Source organism: Poecilia reticulata, linkage group LG16, assembly GCF_000633615.1.
Source record: "Poecilia reticulata strain Guanapo linkage group LG16, Guppy_female_1.0+MT, whole genome shotgun sequence".
Lineage (NCBI taxonomy): Eukaryota > Metazoa > Chordata > Actinopteri > Cyprinodontiformes > Poeciliidae > Poecilia > Poecilia reticulata.
In genome coordinates this window covers 24,888,101-24,896,479 of record NC_024346.1, presented here as the reverse complement: position 1 = coordinate 24,896,479, position 8,379 = coordinate 24,888,101, and positions in this window count along the sequence as shown.

Genomic DNA, 8,379 nt, shown 5'->3' with positions numbered 1-8,379 from the left:
TTAAACCGGACAAAAATTTTAATCTCAAAAAGTCCCTGGTTTGTCGTCCGAGATGACATGAAGTCGGGCAAAAGTAAACCTCCGGCTTCTGCTTCCTGTCAAAAAACAAATGCAAGCTCATGTGAGTGACAGTAAAACATAATGGAGCAACCGCAGTTACATAAAGATTTATGATTTCCGCACAGTAGATGATAAAATTTGGTTTTGGCAAACTCTTGTCATTCTCAGGAAGTCAATCAGAGCCTCTTTAACAAAGCTCCAGCCTGCATGTGTTTATTTATGAATAAGCAGCAAGAGGAAGAGTGGAAAGGTCACAAGAGACCTGAGTTTGACATGTATTCTAGAAAGCTAACTTTTAATGAGTTTAATTCAGTAGTATTTGCTTTTAGTTTTATTTAAATAAAAGGGGTAACATTAAGAAACAACCCTGAAGTCTTTCATGTGAAGAATTAAGGCAGTGATGAAGGTAGAAGGAGGTCCAACCTGGCACTAGCACAATGTACCAGATAAAGAAACTGGTGAGTGTAGATGCTAGGATATGAAACACTGTGAGGGTTGCTTAGCCATTACCTTACTTTCACAGAGTAGTTTGTGATGCGTAAAACATAACAATATAATCCCAAAAGTGAAGGTATTTTCACTTGGAAGGGAGCCAAACTTTGTTGTCGTGCATGACACGTCAACAAAATAATGCACTACCAACCTTCCTAAAAGCATTTGTGCATATAGTTTTTATATAGGACTTTGATGACCATTCATGTTGGAAGTTACGTGAAGTCAGAGCAAAGACATCACTTATTATGGACACCGGTCTGTGTGTCTTTAGTGTGCTCTGAAACAATTAGCATTGCACTTGTAAACATACAGTGCTACCCGTGCTTCCCTCTAAACTTTCTTGCCATCTTTTTAACAACCAGCCAGAAGCTGAACTTTCCACAAAACACCAAAAGGAAACAGCATGAGACCAGGTAACACTCCAGATCCCATACTGGACATCAAACAGTGTTCACAGGGTTCAAACAATTTTCCCCCTCAGTGACCACAAATCTGCTCAGTCCCTTTCCTGTCTGCGCTTCAAACGAGCTGTTTAACCTACCTTCCTTGACCATTGCTCACACATTCAATTAAATCATCAAATCTGAGTCAGTGTAGCTGGAATCCATCCCGCTTCAGCACTGAGCCCAATTCAAGTTGACCGGCTCAGGCTGTGGTCGCAGCAGTGCCTCCGTTCGCCCGTTTGCTGGGTTTGGTTCTCTCGGCCGTAAATGGACACCATTAGCCCACAGGCTCATTAAGCCACTTTAGCCCCATTAGTTTTCCTTGACACGCAAGACGCTCAGCTGGAAGGCTCATGTTTGGGTTCTGACAAAGAGTCAAAGAGAAGGAAAAGGGGATGAGGGGAACAAGATGTGGAAGGATTTCAGAAACATTTGACCATTTACGTCTTTTCATCTCGCAAAGTCTATTATTGTGTGGTGTTTGCTTACTAATTAAAGACCAAGATGTCATTTCTTTGTTGCAGAAGTTACCACAATTGATGCTGTGGGATAGATGAAAAAGAAATGTGACGACAAAGGAAGGACAATGCTGAGAGAGAGAACGGGAGTAACACATCTCATATTTTGATTGTTTTTTTTTTTTTGTTTTTTCTTTTGTATTTTTTATTTTTCACCATAGTGGAGGATTTCTAAAAAAGAAATAAATAAAATCAAGGCTTATTCAGTGAATTGAAAGGGTTGTTTTTAGTATTTTTTGTGACGCTTCATTGCAGAATATCATCACTGGTTTCTGCTGAAACTGTGACAAAGAATCAAAGCATCTGTTATTGTAGCATAAGATTACAACACCAAAAAAAAAAAATAATACACAGAATTACTGAAAAATGTGGAGGTATGATAATAACAAAGGAGAATTGCGAAAGCAGGAAACGGTTAAATGACTCAATGAGAACTGTGTACAAAAACAGTCAGAAACTACCAAGATAAATGCTGTGATGATGTACTGCTCTTCGGGAGATTATACCCTGATTCTTAAGGCCTGCAATAAAACTTCAAAGAACTATTGAGGTCCATATTTACTAAATACTAGCATGGCTCTGTTTATGGCTGTCGAACTTTTACTGCAGGATGTATGTTGGGTTCTGTCCAGATCACCGAGGGACTCTCTCTGAAATCCTATACACAACAAAATCAAAGGGGGAACCATCCCCCATAAACCGCGAGTACATTGCAGCGGAGAACATAAAGTTGTCCTTGTATACTCTGATTACAGACCAACAACCCAGTTGCATCATGCATGTGTAAACCCAGTGTATACACACTAAAACCGAAGTAAGTGAAAGCATCAGTGGCACGCTGAAAAGTAAAACTGCTGCATTATAATTTATCTTCATACAGATTCTTGCTAGTCCAAGCCAGTTTTTTTTTTGTTTTGTTTTGTTGCAGTATATTCACCACAATATGGAACATTTATCCTAAGTGCAATAATTTTTGGCAACCATCAGTGTGATTTATTTACGATACCGTGAAGACCAGAATTACTTTATTAGTCAGACATTTCCTGTCTGACTACTACGAATAAAGGCGACTAGAGCAACAAAATATAAAATACAGAAGATAATCTTAATTATACCTTCAAAGGAAAAACAGGTAGAGCTCCTTTAGTTCCCACATGACTCTCTGTATTTTTTCTGACTGATAATAATGTCAAACAGCCAAATTTGCCTTTCTTCTAAGTGAAGAAAGGTACATTTCTTCACTTAAGCCAAGCAGTTAAACCAGGATTTTATGGTGATTTTTTATTTTTGCTGATTTTGTGGTGCTACTTTATAAATATTCTAAATGAATTTTGTTATATTTACACTTATATATGACAGTAAATGTGAATTTTTTTAGTCGTCATGTTGATCACTGATTATAATTGGCATCTAGGAAGGATGAGGCAGTATAAGTCAGATATACCTCCACATGCAGGTGGGAGTTGGTAATGTTTTTAACTATTCTTGTGGAAAATTTGCAATAAACTCATAATTAGGCAATAGCTCACAAAAATGTGAGGATTTGTTGATTTCGCATAAGTTTCCTTTATCACAGATTTGAAAAAAACTGCAGGGACTGGCCAGCAGTACTGGCTTTCTCTGCTCTGTATGGTCAAAGAAAACTGATTAACAAATATAAACCATAAACTCTGTTTATAATGTAAAAAATGTAGAAAAGGATATTCCGTAAACAATTATGCCGCATAGAGAGTAACAAAGACAAACCGGTCTTGCTCTGCTATCAAACACAATGAGATTATAAACTGTCCAATTACTGTTAACTTATTTTTAACTTGCAATCTACAATGGCGATTATTACTGCTATTGCCAAGTGACAGTAATGGGCTTGTGAGCTGTGTAAGGTGATGGGTTTAGAAAAGATCCAGACCATTTCACAACTTCACAATTGTTAAAAAATGGAAAGAAAAAGAAATGAAAAATTAAAACCCCAAAGAGGCCAGAAAGCCCTGAGGACAGACTTCTTCCATGTGCGGTCTTTTCCCAAAAGTTGCAAAGTTATGGTTTATTCAGAAGATGGATTTGCGTCATTGACCCCTGTCTTACAACTGCATTCAGACCCCTGGAACAGATTATGTCCCCATGGAAGAGATTAAGTCGAAGTGAATGGTGCAACAAAGCTCCCGAGAGCGTGGTTCTTCTGTTTAGACGGTCTAGCTCTCGACCCCTCTGAGGTCAACACAACCAAGCCGTCTTAGATCAGCAAATTCTCGACGTTTTAATTAGCCTCTTCTCAAAAGTAAATCTGAATGAAAATTTGGCTGCAACCACCCATTTCTCATTGCAACTTTCCCTTGCCTTCCCTGCCCTTCTACTCTTGCTTTTTGTTATCTTCTCTCCAACTCCAGCCTCTTCATCTCTACTCCTTCATCTTCTTCCCATCCCTTTGTTCTCCTCTTTCTCACTCTTTCTTGGATGCATTACTGTAATTTCACTTATTTTGCCTCTCCAATCTCTGCTTTCCATTTTTTCCCCCTCTCTCCCTTAGACACTGGAAGCCATATGGGCTAATTGCAACCATGTGTTTGTTTGATCATTACAGTGGCAGCTCTGTCAGACTCTGAGAATCTTTACTGTAGCGCACGGAGGTGGCACCCATTGACGTGCACATGCGCGCATGCAAACACACATAAACACACACACACACACACCCCTACACACACGCACACACCCACACACCTACACACACGCACGCACACGCACACGCACACACACACACACACACACACGTGTAGCCGGTCTGGGGCCTCCTGCAGACTAAAGACGCACAATCTGAAACACGGAGTGGAAGTAGTCTCATATCTCCTCCCGGTTAATATTGCTGTGGTGAATATTTTCATATCATGGTTTTCGCGAAGTGACAGTACCCTGAACCGCAAAGGATAAGTATTTCAGAGAAATGGAAATGAGCAAAGGGTTTGCTTGTGAAAGAAGGCTCGCTCTTCCACTCTTTTTGTGTGCCTTGGGAAATCATGACGATGCCAAGCTTTGTGTTTTGTGTTGTTGCCTTGAAAGTTCAAAAGGATGCTGGTTTTGTCCTCCAAAACAAAGGAATAATGTACATTTTTAATCAAAGAAAGATGAGAGGCTAATAAGAAGCAACACTGAAATGTTTTGTTTTGTTTTGTTTGTTTTTTTTTTACAATCATGTCTTGCTGAATTTCAGGAATTTATCAAATCTAATGTGTATATTGGGACCTATAGGTTTTTGTACAGTACTTTCTAGAGTGTTGTACAAAGGAGTTTGATGGGGTCGGGGATGGGGGAGCTCCTTTACTTTCGAAGCAATGGATGAAAAACATAATCTGACAGTGGAATTTGCTGGCACAGGGTTAAAAAAATAATCAAGATAATACGCAGTTTGTATTTCACCTACAGTAGGTATCGGTGTTAGCATCTTCATTTTTTATAAATTTAAACTAGTTGGGCCTTTGCATTAAATTATCATAATTTACAAAATCATGCAGAGTTGGCATTTTTAATGAACTTTCAATACAACTTCTAGAGCAACTTTGTATTAAAATTATTATTTACCGAATGACACTTCATGACAACTGTCATAAACATTCATAAAGACTTCTTTATGTTCATGACAGGTGTTATGTCATGTTTATGACAGTGTAATGTCAGTCTTATGCACACCCCTTCAAATAAAGTGTCACCGAATAGTGACATGATAATTTATTTATCTAAAACGTCATCTTGTTCTCATACGCCTGTGATGCTTGTTTCTATGCCGCTCTGTTTGCACTATCATGGCCCCAACCGACAGCTGTGTCATGGCTGAGGCTGAGGCTGAACCTGAACGTGGGAAGAGAAGTCAGGCTGAGGCTACAGCGATAACAGGACTGATAGCTCCCAGTGCTCTCTCAATGAAATGTTACCAAAACAGTCTGTTGATCTTGTTCCAACTGTCTGCTGTCTGACAGGTCCAGCACTGCTCACCAGGGAAGAAAATACGGAAGACACAATCATACACATTTCATAATGCACAATTGCTTTCATCAGAGCTCCAAGAGCTGGTGCAAAAGCACACATCCAGGAGGAAGTGTCTGAACTGGTAAAAAGATTTACTAATAGGAATATTAAGCTATATTACCAACCACGCTGCACTGCAAAAGCAACCACATCCATTGACTTTTTAACATGTTTCTGCACATTAAGCAGATAATTGTGATAATAGTAGATAATAGTTCAAGCACACACGTTCTGGGTGGAAAGTGTCTGGGAAAAGCAATTTTTCAATCGAAATTGAAATTCTTAATTTGATTTTGATCTGAACGTTGGGCAATTCAAACAAATAAACATGCATTAATCTACATTAACATATAGTAGCTCTGTCTGTATGCTTAACATCACAGCATGGTGTGACTGCCATGTTTTACTACAGGATGGTGTGTTTAGGGGGCTTTGTGTAATGTCAGCTTTCTGGCACACATAGCATTTTGCAGGTATGCAAGTAAGTTCAATTTTGGTTTCATCTGACCTGAATATCTCTTGCACATTTTTGCTATCTCTTATTTAGCTTGTGGGAAATTACAAACGAGACATAGCTTTTTTTTTTTTTAACAATAACCTGTTTTCTTTCTTTTTTTTTTGCAAGGCCAGGTTTGACACACAACTTCTGCTCTTCTGATTTATTCTCTGCCTGCCCAATATGAACTCTTCTTTGAATAAACAGCAAAGTATTTTCAGGGATGCAGTTGTCAGTCAATAGAAATGGGTTTAATTAAAATCTTTAAAAAAACAAAAACTAGTATACTGTCAAACAGCGATCTGACCAGTTTGAGTCCTTTTTTCAGATCAATAAACTGATTCACAATGGTTATCGTTTTTGAAATGGTGTGTTTTCAGATTTCAAAGGAAGTAAAAAGGAACAAAAGAGCAATGCATTTATACTAAATGGGGTAACAAATTAGCAAAGGACCTAAATGACCCCAAGCCATTCATCAGAACCAATATGGGTGATTTTGTGAACTCTCTTGAGTTGTTGTTTCCAAGCAACCAAAATTAAAATCCTCAGATACTCATTATTCAGGTTTTCAAGTACAGCCTGGCTATCACATCTATCGCAGGGCAACACTATAGCGAGTGAATCCAAAACTATTCATACACTCGGCAGAGTTAGATTTAAATGATGTCCATTCAGTCAAAAAAGTTTGCTTCTCATAGGTTATGTAGGCATATATTTTAAAAAATCACTTACATTACAGCAATAAATACTGTTTATAACTGTTGACAACATTTCCACATGTTTCTAATACTATTATAAAACTGAATCACTGGTAATGACATAAACGTTTTAAGGTTGATATAGGTCCCTGTATAGATTATCAGTCATAAAGCGACTGGGACTCCCAGACTTTAAAACTTGCCAGTTAAAATAAAATGTTACTGTTTATCTACATCTGCCAATGGTATGAATAAATCTGGCCTTCGCTGTAGCTGCTTTCTGTAAAGGCAGTTTATATACTGAGAACTGAAAACTGTGTGTTTGAATAAACACGAGAGGAAGTCACGTGCCTCATTATTGATAGTTTTAGAACAAAAACTTAATGAAATTCAGCTGGTGGCATGTTTCCTGCGTAAATTAAACAAAAAAGCGCACAAATGCTTACATTCACCCAGAGTCCAGTCGAATGTTTCCTGGAAATCCAAAGCCTTTAAAAATGTCAGCAGCCAAGTGACATCTGAAATAGCAAACAAACTTTAATAGGTCACTTAACAGGAGAAAAGTGGAGAGGAAAATGTCCTGCCTGCAGGCTTCTATCTGACCACATGCTGACACTGTCACTTCAGCTCGAAGCGAACTACGGCAGCAGGACATTTTGTAATTAAAACAACATTTGATGTTGTCTCTGTCATGGTTTTATTGTCCGCGTGACATGGAATCACTTGTATTTAGAAGTCAGCTTGTGGTCAAAGTAGCAAACAAGACATCTGCATTGGTTAATTTAAAAGTCTAAGTTACCTTAGACTTGTCATTCATACTTATGTTTGTTGATCCAAATCCATGGAGAAAACATAGGTGGAGTTCAGCGCACTCAGTGTGTATCAATGCAGCCACTTGGCACCATCTAGTGACCTTTTATTTAACTCACAGATCAGAGCAAACGTTTTAGTCTCACCACGTGTAAATGCAAGAAGTAAATAAAATTTTTTTTAACTGCAGGATGTATGAAACATTTAGTTTCCATTAGAAATCTGACAGAGAACATTTTCTGAAACTAATAATTGAAACTAGGCCCTATTTATGTTCAATTCACAAAAAGGATGTGGCACAATTACTTTTTGAGTCAGAGGTACTCCACCTCGAAATAAGATTTTTCTGTCATCGATGCATGCAACCATAATTAACCTCATTTGGATTGTTAACACAAAATAAATAAAAGCCATCCTACATCTCTTGTTGCGTTTGTACGTATTTATACCAAGCTTTCCTGATTTTAATTTAAAAGCATCAGTATTAAGGAAATTTTAAACTGAATATGGTTATTGCTTTTCAGAACAATGGTTATTTAAAAATAATACGTTTGTCTTCCTTGAGCATAAACATGCTTCTGTCTGATGTGGGTCAGTTCAACCATTCACTTGTTTCTTCATAGTCATTAGCTATCCAGGGAAAAATGTATGCAAGTATTTTACCCTAGGGTTATTTTTCTCAATAAATTATGATGAAGTTTGGAGACAAAAATCACAAAAATGCTGAAATGACTGAACTAAGTGACATTGTATTATCAATGGGACTCAACTCATCCAGTACAGGAACACTTCACCTTACTGCCCTTGGGGCAAAGATGGAGGACTTCATTTTGATGAAGGCC